Source organism: Rhinolophus sinicus, linkage group LG17 (assembly GCF_036562045.2).
Source record: "Rhinolophus sinicus isolate RSC01 linkage group LG17, ASM3656204v1, whole genome shotgun sequence".
NCBI classification, from domain to species: Eukaryota; Metazoa; Chordata; class Mammalia; order Chiroptera; family Rhinolophidae; genus Rhinolophus; species Rhinolophus sinicus.
The window spans coordinates 5,657,656-5,670,070 of NC_133766.1; the positions used below are offsets into that span (position 1 = coordinate 5,657,656).

General features: G+C 42.4%; 1 long non-coding RNA gene across 2 annotated transcripts in view; it reads left to right on the forward strand.

The window, feature by feature from the left end:
• LOC141569361 (uncharacterized) overlaps positions 1 to 12,415 on the forward strand; it is a 366,511-nt gene that overhangs the window by 35,982 nt on the left and 318,114 nt on the right. For both annotated transcript variants that reach the window (XR_012492902.1, XR_012492903.1), the window contains exon 2: positions 4,231 to 4,544. This is a non-coding gene — a long non-coding RNA (uncharacterized LOC141569361). The remainder of the gene's footprint in view (positions 1 to 4,230; positions 4,545 to 12,415) is intronic.

The window sequence follows — 12,415 nt, forward strand, 5'->3', positions numbered from 1 at the left end:
TGCCCATCTTGGTCTCTAACATTATGGTTATTCCTATAATCTTAGAGTATAAAGAGGACCTTTGAGCCTGGCACTAACTTCAGAATCCAGAGAGAAAAAGGATGGCTGGCTTTGACTGCCATAACAGCGAGGCAAGAAATATCATTAATAGTCAAGCCATCCTAAAAACAATGTAATAAAGTTGAAGTAAGGTCAAAAAAGGATGGTTGGGGTGGGAAGGACATGGCTAAGTTTATAGACACTAGAGAGACCAAGGACTAGTAGCAAGAGAAGCTGAATAATCAGCAGAACAAGGTCTGCAAGGAGATGGGACCAGCTGAGATCAGGAGGAAGGTCTCCCTTTTTCTAGAGACGGGGGGAAAGGAAAGGGGCGATGCAGTTGCAGAGGTGGGATAAGAGATTGAGATAGCCCGTGAGAACCGCAATTCCTCAGACAAGAACACGTGCTCAGAGTTTGTCTTTGGTGCTGAATCAAAAGGTGCTCTCCTCCACCCCCCCTCATCCCCCAGCCCTGAAAAAGTCATGTCTGACCTTGCTCATGGATAAGTCCTTTCCAGATGTTGTTATCACCGCCATGGGCAGGGAGTGCTTTCTGCTTAGGGATCCTATAATATGCACATTCATGCTTTGACTTTTTTCATCTAGTTTGCTTCAGGTCTCTGCCTCAGGGACAGAGGCTGGTCTCATGCATTTCTGTCTCCCCATCACCATTCACAAAGTGGGGCTATAAGCATTGAAGAATGATGAGTGAGTCACAGGCGGCATCGCAGTCTGCCCACAACTGGGAATTCAGTGTGTTGCGTTATTACAGCGTGGAGAGTCCTAGTACCAGGCTGTAGACACACAGTTCAGATCAGTCCGCTTTCCGTGCTGAGTCATCCCCTGAGGTCTCCAGCTCTGGTTTCTCTCCATTCAGCTTTCATTATCCATGCCTAGCTCAGGTGACTGCATCCCAGCTTTCTTTGCCTGGTTGTGCCCAAATGTGTTGTCTTTGTAGCTCTGTGTGGAAAGCATTTATCAGAGTGCAAGGTCCATAAAGCTGAATAGACAATAGCTGTTGTCATGACCATTGTAACAGATTCAGGCCCCACCCAAGGGGAGCTTCATGACCAAAGCTTCAAAGTTTTCTATTTGTCAATTATCTAGGTTCTGTTCCAGTTCCTGACCTTCTCCATGTTTTCTTTCCCAAGTCCTTTTTCTTAATAACTACCATGTTTTCCCGAAAATAAGGCCTAGCCAGACCATCAGCTCTAATGCATCTTTTGGAGCAAAAATTAATATAAGACCCGGTATTATATTATATCATATTATATTACATTATATTATAGTATATCCGGTCTTATAGTAAAATAAGACCCGGTATTATATTATATTATATTATATTATATTATATTATATTATATTATATTATATTATATTATGTTATGTTATGTTATGTTATATTGTATATTAAAGACCCGGTCTTACATTATAGTAAAATAAGACCAAGTCTTCTATTAATTTTTTCTCCAAAAGACGCATTAGAGCTGATGGTCCAACTAGTCCTTATTTTCAGGGAAACACGGTATTTAATTCTTTCCATGTTCCCTACCTTCTTAATTTTTTTTCAACACCAAATCTCTTATTTACACTTATGTGTTTAGTATACTTGTTGGCTTAATATGCATATTTATGCTTTGACTTTTTTCCTCCCCAGTTTCTTCCTCATCTTTCCTCCTTTTAATTTCTTAAAGTCCAAAGTAACACCCTTTTATTCCGTTGTTCTCCACCCATCAGTTGCCAACTAGAAGCGTGAGAGCCATTTTTTTCATGTAATCCACAAATATTTATTTGTTGGACACTTATGAGGTACCAACTATTAATCCAGGCACTGAAGATACAAACATGATAAATAAAAATATCACCGTCTTTATGGAGTTGATATGCTAGTGAAGGACTCAGGCAATGAACAGGTAAAGATTAGGTAATGAACAAACGCGAAGGTTGGTTTCTTATGTGACTCACCAGTGGAAAACTAACTGGTAAGAAATGTGTGGGTTGAGCTGGATGATAGAGCAGAAACACTCCAGGAGCCAAGATTATAAGCAAACTATATCTGAAATGCAAGCCTGAGGGTGAAGGAAGTTTATCAGGCCAGAGAATAGACCAAGTGGGATTCACAAAAGAAGATCCAAAATGTGCCGAACCAGACAGTGTGCGCATGACATGGGTAGCTTTTAGAGTTGCAGTCGTTTGGCTTCTTGTCCGAAAGTAGCCCTTCTTGAGTTATTGCTGATAACTCTCTAGGGATCTGAGTCGGCGCTTTCTCCAGGAAGTATCAGCAGCAGTGGAAGGCAGCCACAAAGCATACTTTGTGATTTGGGCTTTATGTGTAGGGTATTAAACAGGCAGTTACTTTTCACTGTATAGATGAAAGCAATCCTCTCAGTAATGGATGCCCGAACCTCACTCTGTTTCAGGAGAACAAGTCTATTGGGAAGACAACTGATTCAATGTATGGAGATGTTGAGTGTTTGGTATCTAAGAAATTTTCAGCAAGAAAAGGCCAGTTAGTTTAATGCATAGACCTAGAGTTTAAGAGGAGGGTCTGAACTGGAGACAAAATATATGGTATTGTCTCACCCAGTGGGAATGGATGAGATTGCCCAGGAACAGTGTCCTGCATTTTTAATATTCAGAACAGAGTGCCAGATGGGAAGGAAGGAAGCCTGAAAGAAAAGACTAAGTGGGAGAAAGCTAGAGGATCATCGGATTGCTGGGTCTGGTTAAAATAAAAGGCAGGTGTAGGGAGGGAAGCTGAGGGAGAAACATGGGAAAATAAAGGTATTCAGAGAGTGGGATGATCGGATTTCATCTGTTAAGTCTGGAGCAATTTTGAGTGACACAGTGTGGCAGTGCGTAGAGAATGACTGAAAGTGAGGAGACGGCCTGTGGGAAGGATTGTTAGAGAAGGCGGAAGAGGGGGATGGATGCACAGGGCAGGGATAAGGGTGAAGGTTTGGAGAAGATGAAATCCTGGAGGGGCTTCGGTGGTGGGAGGGGACACCAGAAATGTGTGGGATGGTGGGCAGCAGTATGGTGAAGATGGCTGGCCCCAGCTGCCCTCTAGGGAGACAAACGTGGGGTGGAAGCATGGCTGCTTCCAGAGTTCAGCCACAGCTTGGGGTTGGGTGCACTTTGGAGGGAATATTAGTTGATGATGGCAACTCAGATTTCTGTGGGTCTCCTTTGCACTGCTTCTGGGGTCAGAGGTGATGGTGTGCGAACTTACACTAGGGCTGCTGGGTGGAGGTCCTTGTTGCAAGGGTCTGTACTCCAGGAGTTGTACTCAGTGCAAGTTCAAGGAATCCACATTGGCCATTAGCTCTGAATCCCTTCAAGTGTAGCATACATCCTATGGGGTTTTCTGCAAGCTCAGACGGGGAGTGGGGGCAGGGAAGTGAAGCCACATCTAACTCATTTCTGAGGGCCCTATGGAGTGAATGGAGACACAGAGTTGGAGACGGAGAGTGGGAGCGATGTGGGGCATCAAGTGTGGAGCTGAAGGATTGAGCAGAGAGGGAGTGAATACCAGCGACAAGGTACGAGCCAGGTGAGGGGCCAGAAGTCACTTCCAAAATTATTCAACCAAGGAGGTGCAATGAGAGGATTAGCAGTCACAGGTATTCCAGATATAAGAGGGAATGCTCATATATGGAGTGAGTGAAAAAATGTAGTCTAGTTATTACGGTGAAGGAAAAAGCAGTCTGGTTATGTGGTATATAGCCTGCCTCCTTTTTTGCAGAAGCAATACGACTGAAAAATAAACCAAAGCGTTACTGCATTGGAGAAGTAACTCGTGGCAACTTCTAGCCAGCAAGATGATCTTGAACAATCTCTTAAGGTCTATGGCACTAGTCTTCTCATCTGTGAAAATTAAGCAAATTGGGTCAGATGATGCCTATAGCTTCTGGTAGCTCTGTGATTCTATAGCATTTATTCTTCCCTCATTCAGATCTCCACCGTCCTCCCCAAACCCGAGCGGCCCCTTGGACTCCAAATCACACTGCAAGTTCCACAGCTTTCATGTAAGGCCAGCCCTGCAAGTTTGTTTCCCTTCTAACATTTAGGATTAAAGTAACCACAGATATTTGGAGAGAGATAAGTCATTTCTTACCACAATTCAACAAATGACCTAACTTTCCTAGAATGGAACATGACTGCATTGTTTGTATTTTGTTTTGTTGCCAGGCAGTCAACATGGAGTCAGTCAAGATAGCGTGTGTCAGTTGCGTCTTGTGCCTCTTCACACTGGCAGAGGGAAGAGTGTGATGGCTGCTTCGGGGAGAGGAGAAGGCTGAAAAGGCAGCCAGGAGTGAAGATGGAGAAACAAGGTGGCGGTGGTGGAGAGACCCACGGGAGAGAGAAGGTCATGGTGGTGCTGACAAGACTAGAGACTTTTCTTCTTGTTAAGGGCAGCAGAGGGAAGAATCCAGCTGAAGACTCTACAGGTGCACCCGGCTCCAGGAATAACGAGTCATCTGGTGTCCAACCCCTTCAAAGTGGTGAGCTTCATGAACAGTCTCATTTCTTTGATACAAAGATGGCATACCCAGAAGATGTATTCTGTGAGCCTGTCTTGGTGGGAGCAGGCCTAATCAAAGTGAGGGATCCCAAAATAGTCTTTGAGAGGAGGGGATGTACATGAGGGCAGTGTACTTTTCCTGCAGAAGTCAGGTGGGAGGATTTGAAAGTTGTATGCTTTGTTTTCCTTTAGAAATTTGAGAGTTGACTCAGACTATACAAACTGGTTTCTTCTCATTTCTGAATTACCACACAGTTGACATGTATCAACAACCTTTGTTTTCCCCCTTCATCAACTCTTTCAATACAGAAACAATATCCTCTTGGAAGGGGGAACAGAGCCATAAACAAACTTAAAACATTGCTTAAGGCCATGATGTCCATGTCTCTTAGTGGCCATCTTGTAATATGTACAGAGGGTGCCAAAAATATATACACACATTTTAAGAAAGGAAAACTCTATTAAAATTGTAATACTCAATATATACCAATAACAAAAGATGAATACAAGTCACGTGTGACTTGTGCAATTACAAGAGGTGCTCAAAGTGGTTACCATCAGCGTCCAGAAACTTCTGATTACTGCTTGAGCAACGTTGACCAAAGTGTCCACTTGTATACATTTTTTTTGGCATCCCCGGTATTTCTCTACATGACACACACATCCATCCCCACCCCCCATTCAGTACTTTATAGAAATTCACTACATATAAGGAAATTATGGATTTGCTCCCCTTTCTTCCCTTCACCCCATTCCCTTCCTTCTATCAAGCTGAATGTGGGTGTGAAGGTAGTCAGAGGGAGTCTTGGGTCACCCTGATTTGCCATCTCTGAATCACACCTTACTTAAAGGAAGAAACTTCAAATCCCAGTTTATACATGTAGCAACAAATAGCTTTCACCACCACCTTTCTGTGCACCACAGAAGCAGATATAACCTCAGAGGTCCCTTCTGACTCTAAAATTCTGTCATTCTTTTGTGATTTTTAATGGGACGTTATTTTGGAAGTAAAGTGACTGAGGAGTGAGTATCATCTGTGGGGGTAGAGAAATCACAGGAAAGATGAAGAAACAGGAAACAGGAAAGATGAGACGTCGGCTTAGCAGCCTTAAAAGATGTGGTGATGCAGAAAAGAGAGTAGAGCTTTAGAGTGCAGCTCGAGTTGAGTCTCTCAGAATCTGGTGTCTCCTCCAATTTTATTATTTTCCATCTAGTCAGCACCATATCTAGTAAATTGTTAATATACAGTGATGCGTTCTATCGTTAAAAATGGCCATGTTGAAGTGATTAACAAAATGGAAGAACTTAGGGACAATTAAACAAGAAATGATTCTCAGTCAAGTTTGGCTACTTGGCAGCTATGAAAAAGGCTTCAGAGAGCTTAATTTAACTTGTATGGGTTCCCGTCAGTGACTGGGAAGAATTACTTAATTCCAGATAAGTTCGGATAGTTCTACAAGTATATGATGATCTAAATTTCATGTTGTATAAATACTTTTCCATTGAAGAATTGATGCCAGTAATTGAATTAATTGCTTCATGATTAGTGCACCAGGTTAGAAATCAAAAGCTCTGAAATTTGAATAAATGACAGGTACAGCGAAGTATCTCTAGAACTATCATGAAGAGAGTTTTTGCTTATTTAATTCAACTGCTTAGAAACCATTACTGTTCTCAAACTTAAAAAAAAATCCCTTCAACTATTATGGTCCTTCTGCTAGTCTTTTTCTTGCTTTTCTTGTGCTTGTATTTAAAATGATTCCAAGACAACATGGGCAATAAATTGTCTGCTTACATCTTTCTGGATTGTACCCTCACATGTGAAAACCAGTGCAGTAGGAATGGAATTCAATTTGGATCTCAAAACCCCAGAGCAAGTCCAGGATATGCCTCGAATTTTTCTGAGCTTCATTTTATTATCTGGAAGATGAAGGGTGTTTGAGAACAATACCTGACCCAATAGATTGCTACTCAATTCTTAATTAATCAGATTTAGACACTCAGACAGACTTGTCAGTTATCTAGTGTCCTCTACAGCAGAACTCACTGTTACATACAGAGGTGCTCCAAAAATGTACAAACATTTTAAGAAAGGAAAAAACCATATTAAAATTGTAATACTCAATATATACCGATAGCAAAAGATGAATACGAGTCATATGTAAACATTTTTTTGGCACCCCTGGTATTTTCCTGAAGTGCCCCGGATGACACCACATGGCAAAATTCTTTTATGGGTAAATACTACCTGTGTGTGTAATCACTTGTTAGCATCTGGCTACTTTCTTTGCTACTATTTTCTGGTTAATTCTGGGAGGGAAAAATTTTCTGTCCTCCTGGCAGCATTATTTCCTTTTATTTTCATGTTTATTGTGCATTATTTCCTTTTATTTTCATGTTTATCTCAGATACCTTTCCCCGCAAGGGTTGACATTTATATTAATGTGGCAATGAGTTACTGTAGGAAGATTAGAGCTCTATGGGGTGGGGGGATAAATGTCAATCTTCAAATAGAAACCTGCGTAGGTTCTAGAAAACTAAGATTCTTAGCCAGGCATCTATTGTTACTAGAAACAATAGGCTCTTTAATAGCTGAAGGGGCTTCAGATAAGGATTTATAGGTGATGCAGAATAAAAGAAAACTACTGGAAAACCTAACAAGGCGATATTTCTCAAGAGTATAAATGATCTGTAGAGGTATTAGGAACAACTAAATCCATTGCTCCATATCATCCCCTAGGATCTCAAATATCAGGAAAAAGATCAAGGTCAGAAACCCACGTGGTGCTTATTTAGTCAGTGCTAGAACCTATCCAGCACCAGCTAATAATTATCAAGAAACCTTTGCCTACGTTGGGACCGGTCCAGTCATTTTCCTTGTCAAACTTCTTAAAGATGTTTTTGCTAAGTTCATTGTTAAGTTTATTCTCCTGTGAGTTTATTTTCAAATGCTATTGCACTTGGCTTGGCTCTAAATACTTCTTAATTATTCTTCGATCTTGACCTTGGCTTCTCTCATCATTTAAAGATTGAGTCTGAGAATGGGCAGATTTCTGTTCATTGACTACTTCTGTCCCCATGTAAGACATTCAGGCGTGAGGGAGAGTGGACTTGTTCCAGTTCTGGCAAAGTTTTCTTTGTATTTCTTATGCTAGAACTTCTTCTCTGACATATAAGAGCACCATGTGCATTCTTGACCTTGCCCTTGGTCCTCATCTCTTCAGAGCAAACAAGGGCTACCTAGAAGTGTGTGTGTGTGTGTGTGTGTGTGTGTGTGTGTGTGTGTGTGTACGTACATGTACGTACATGTTTATATGTGTCTAGGGATCCTGCGATTGCCATGTGAATTCCAGGTCTTTTATCAGAAGTCTCAGGAGAGATCAGCCTCAGTTGGTCACACTGATAACCCACTTGTTAATTAACACATCCTTTCTGTTGGCTGTCTCCTTTCCTTGTCTTACGTTCCTCACTATCTTGGGGATCACTTCCCAAATAAACTCCCTGCACCCCAGTGGGTCTGCTTGTGTCTAACTAAGACTGAACCATTCAAAACAAAACAAAACAAAAAACTCCTTGGGGGATAAAAATCCAACATAAAATTGTGTTGATAGTATTTGAAAATAAAAAACCCACATTTTTGTAAGAAGAGAAATGATCAATAAAGGCAAAAACCAAATAAATAAACCCAAGATCTCTCTCTCTCTCTCTCTCTCTCTCTCTCTCTCTCTCTCTCTGTCTCTCTCTCTCTCTCTCTCTCTCTCTCTCTCTCACACACACACACACACACACTCAGATTGGTCTACACAAGTGAAAAATAACCTGAGTAAAAGCAAGGAACTTGCTGAAACATATGGCCAGAAAATAAAAATTATAAATAAAATTAAAAATTGTTAACCACAGGCAAGAATAAGACTGAGAAAACGAAATAAGATGCTTTGGGACCTGGGAAGATTAGTACAGCAGGAATGAGCTAACACGATTAAGCTTTGGTTTGTGCAGTGAAGTAATGTACGTGCTTTATAAACTATACATTGAAATGCATACTCGAGGCATTATTGTCCACAGATTGCATAAAAGGATGGTGGTCAGTGAAGCGGATGCCTCTGGAGGAACAATATTGCACCCTCTGGGTTTTTAATCCTAGCTTCCCCAGATTTTCTAACATTTGGCAAGTTGGTTAATTTCTCTGGGTGTGTGTTTCCTTGCCCTAGCCCATTGGATCAAAATGAACTCGGATCTGAAAAGACTTTGCAAAATATAAAATTGTGTGCAAATGTAAGAGTCTATTGTTAAAACAGAGGTAGGATATGAGAGTTAGGGTTTACGACTCATAAATTCATGTGAGCCTCACGTAGGTAGAATACGCTCCGATATTTTCTTTCTAAGGGTACACATACCTTAGTTTGTTTGTTCACTTATCATTCTTGCACAACTAAATGTCTGACTTGAAGAACATAATGTCCAATTTCCTTTTCTTACAGTGAGTCCCAAACACAGGCATTGTTCCATCTCAAGATGGCTTAACTAAGCAATCGCTTGTACCCCTGGAAATCTGAAAGAGTTTTGAGTTATCCCAAGGGCTGTGAGGAAGGATGTCACCACTGGCTCTTGGTGGAATCTATTTCTCCTAGATTCTTCTAGGCTATCCTTGATTCTGAATTCCTGTAATATGCTCAAAATTGTGAAATGTCTAATGTACTATGCAACAGAATCATGAAAGAGTTTTTTCCTTCAAGGAGCTTAGGGTCTAGCTGGGGAAGTAGGGAGCAAAAATACATCCATGAAATAAATACAAACAAATACAAGTCAGTACTAATTCAGATACTGATTGGAAACCTTCTGTACGCATACTCTAAGTGTTTTGAAGAAAAAGTCATCCAACCTTGTCATTGAATACCACATTCCAGCAAGTCTGTCCATTCTGGGGGTTGTAACTGTTGATATTATTGGATAGTGTTCTTTGAAATTATTTTCACCAAATCATCTGGCAGAGTGGGAAGGTGAATGTCACGAGTAATTCCCCTTCTTCATTCTTTTTTCTCCACACCCCATCAGGGAAAACCCCCTCCTATCTATAGAACTTGCATGAAAAACCAGTGAAATGGTCCGGTGATACTGCTAAGATTAGTGACCCAGCCCCTGCTCAATGGGTGCGTTTCTAAACCACAGATGTCAAATTCATCTCTTCAGATAGGTCAGTGTGTGGTTTCCTACATTATAGCCACTCTGGGGACAGAAAGTAGGACTGTTTTCTGATGAAAAAAAGGGGCTCACTGAAGAGCAGACTGTGTGGGGATGGTGGGCTGAGAAAACACAGGAAGAACTGAAGGTCATCTTATTCATCGGGAAATTTTCCCAGTGGCCACTGTCCCTCCCAGGCCATGGCTCTTGTTCTGAGTGAGCTGGGCCTTGATCTAGCTGAGCAGGCCTCAGGCCAGAGGAAGGGCGTGGCATGGTGAGAGAAGGTGAGGAGATGGCCTCGAAGGGCATGGGCCAGATGTCTGTTTCCTTGTGTCTCTTACATTATTAATAGAGTCAAGGGTTGCTGCTAAGAGACCCGTGAAGACTGAGGGAGAAAGAAAGAAGCCATAGCTTCATGGAATAGTTGAGGAATTCTGGGGGGGGAAGGTGGGAGATAAGGCCATGGTGATTCCTGGAGGATGGGGCGCTGATTGTCAGTCTTGGAGGGGTGGGTCCTGGGAAATGCATTAGGGCTTTCTCACATCACAATATTATATCCCTCAGTCAATTCAGGGGAAGGGCTGATTTTAAAAAAAGAAGCTGGTAGGTTTTCCACACTGCTTTACACTCGGAAGAGGTTTGCGTTATAGTCTATCAGGTATTTCTCCTACACTGAGGCAGAATAAAGTAATGGTTAAAGGTTCAGCATCTAGAGACAGATAGAGTGATTTAAAATTCCATTTCCAATACTTACTAGCAGTTTGACCTTGGCCAGTTGATGTAACCTCTCTGTGCCTCAGTTTGCTCATCTACGTAGTGGTGATAATAAAAGTGTATCTCACAGAGTATTACAAGGATTGAGTTCATAGATAAGACATGCTTGGCATGTAGTCAGCGCTCAAGAATTGTTTCGCATTGAAATTACATGCAAACCAGCCTCCAGCCCAGGCCGGGCAGACTAGTGATGGGACACATGAGTTTTGCCATTAGACTGGGTCGTAAGTAAGTCCAGTTGTGTCTCTGGCGTATTATATGACCCGGGGTGAATTATTAACCATCTAAGCATCATTTTTTCCATCTGTAAGTTGGGAAATAATGGTTTGTTCTGAGGATAAATGAGATGATTTACATAAAGTTCTTGATGCCAGGTCTGGTATACCATAAATGCTACTTTAATACACACACACACACACACACACACACACACACACACACACACCATGCTTACCACACACACACACCACACATATACAAACAAACCACAAACACATATACAAACACCACGCATAACATACACACACCATGCATACCACACACAAACACACTGCTAACACACCACACACACAAATTCACCACGCCTATCACACACACACACACACCACGCACCATGCACCACACACACACACACATATACACACATACACACACACACTCTGTTCTTGCATCTTACATGATTGATCCTTTCCTCCTTAAAAAGAACAGCTGGAAAACCTCCATCTTTCCTAGGGAAGTACAGAATAAAGACCCTGCACTGATCATTTTCACACCTGGGAAAAACGCATCCTTGTCAGCTCTCCCTCATTTTCCCTTTCATCCCCCATGTCAGGAGCAGAAGACCAGGGAAATCTATTGCAGATCGGAGGAGAGAGAGAAGAGGACCAAAGCTGACTTAGCACATGTGCCCTCTTTTCACAGGTGACTGCCAGCCAGGACTGGCTACATAATTTGTAGGACTCAGAGCAAACTGAAAATGCAGGGCCCCTTGTTCAAAAGTCATTAACAATTTCAAGACCACGACATCAGAGCATTAAACCGAAGCATGTGGCTCTTTGCAGCTGCACAGTCTGGGAACCTAGAAAGCCAGACCTGCTGCCCACCCTGGGATGGTGGGAGAGGGTGAGCAGCTGAAGCTCCTTCTGTTGTTGGTGTGAAGCCAACTTGTCTGTTCTTTCCACCACAGAGTCCGATGGAGCCAGGTGACTTCACTCCCAGGACTCCCTGGGAGCCGGGAGCCTGGGACTATGGGTGTCACAGATACCCCCACCTCCACTTTGGAGAGTAGGTGGAGAGGAATCGGGCAAGAACTGTCTTGTCCAACTAACTTGATCAATTCTTAGGAAATCTTCAGAAGGTCGTCCACTGGGGAAAAAAATCACAGTCATACCAGCCATTGGAGAATATTTGCGTGTGGGCTCCGGTCCATAATGTCACAAAATGTTCATTTGCGTGGCCTAAGTATCAGTTAATTTCTTGCACTCAGCAAACTTTTAACCTTTTAGGAGGACTCATCCACCCCTCAGAGAAGTGAAATCGGACCTCTCTCCTCCCTTTGTTTGATGCTACTCGTGTTACCTTGAGAGGGTAGGTCCAAGACAGGACCAGTGCAGGAAATAAAGATCCTTCAGTCTTCGGAGCCAACACTACATTAAACAGTTACTTGCCACTTTTATCCCTTGTGTACTCTGCAGGGAGATTTGGTGATGGACTTGACTTCTCTGGGAGACTGTCACCTGGCTCCAACCTCCTATGGATTCTTGTTCTATGGACAGATTTGGAGGAGGGGGCACAAATGGGGTTTTGAGGGAAGCTGCTCGAGTTAGAGGAAGGAGCAAGGTGGTTAGGGTGAGGAGGAAGGGAGAAGGTTGGGGAGAAGAGGAGAAGGTGATGGAG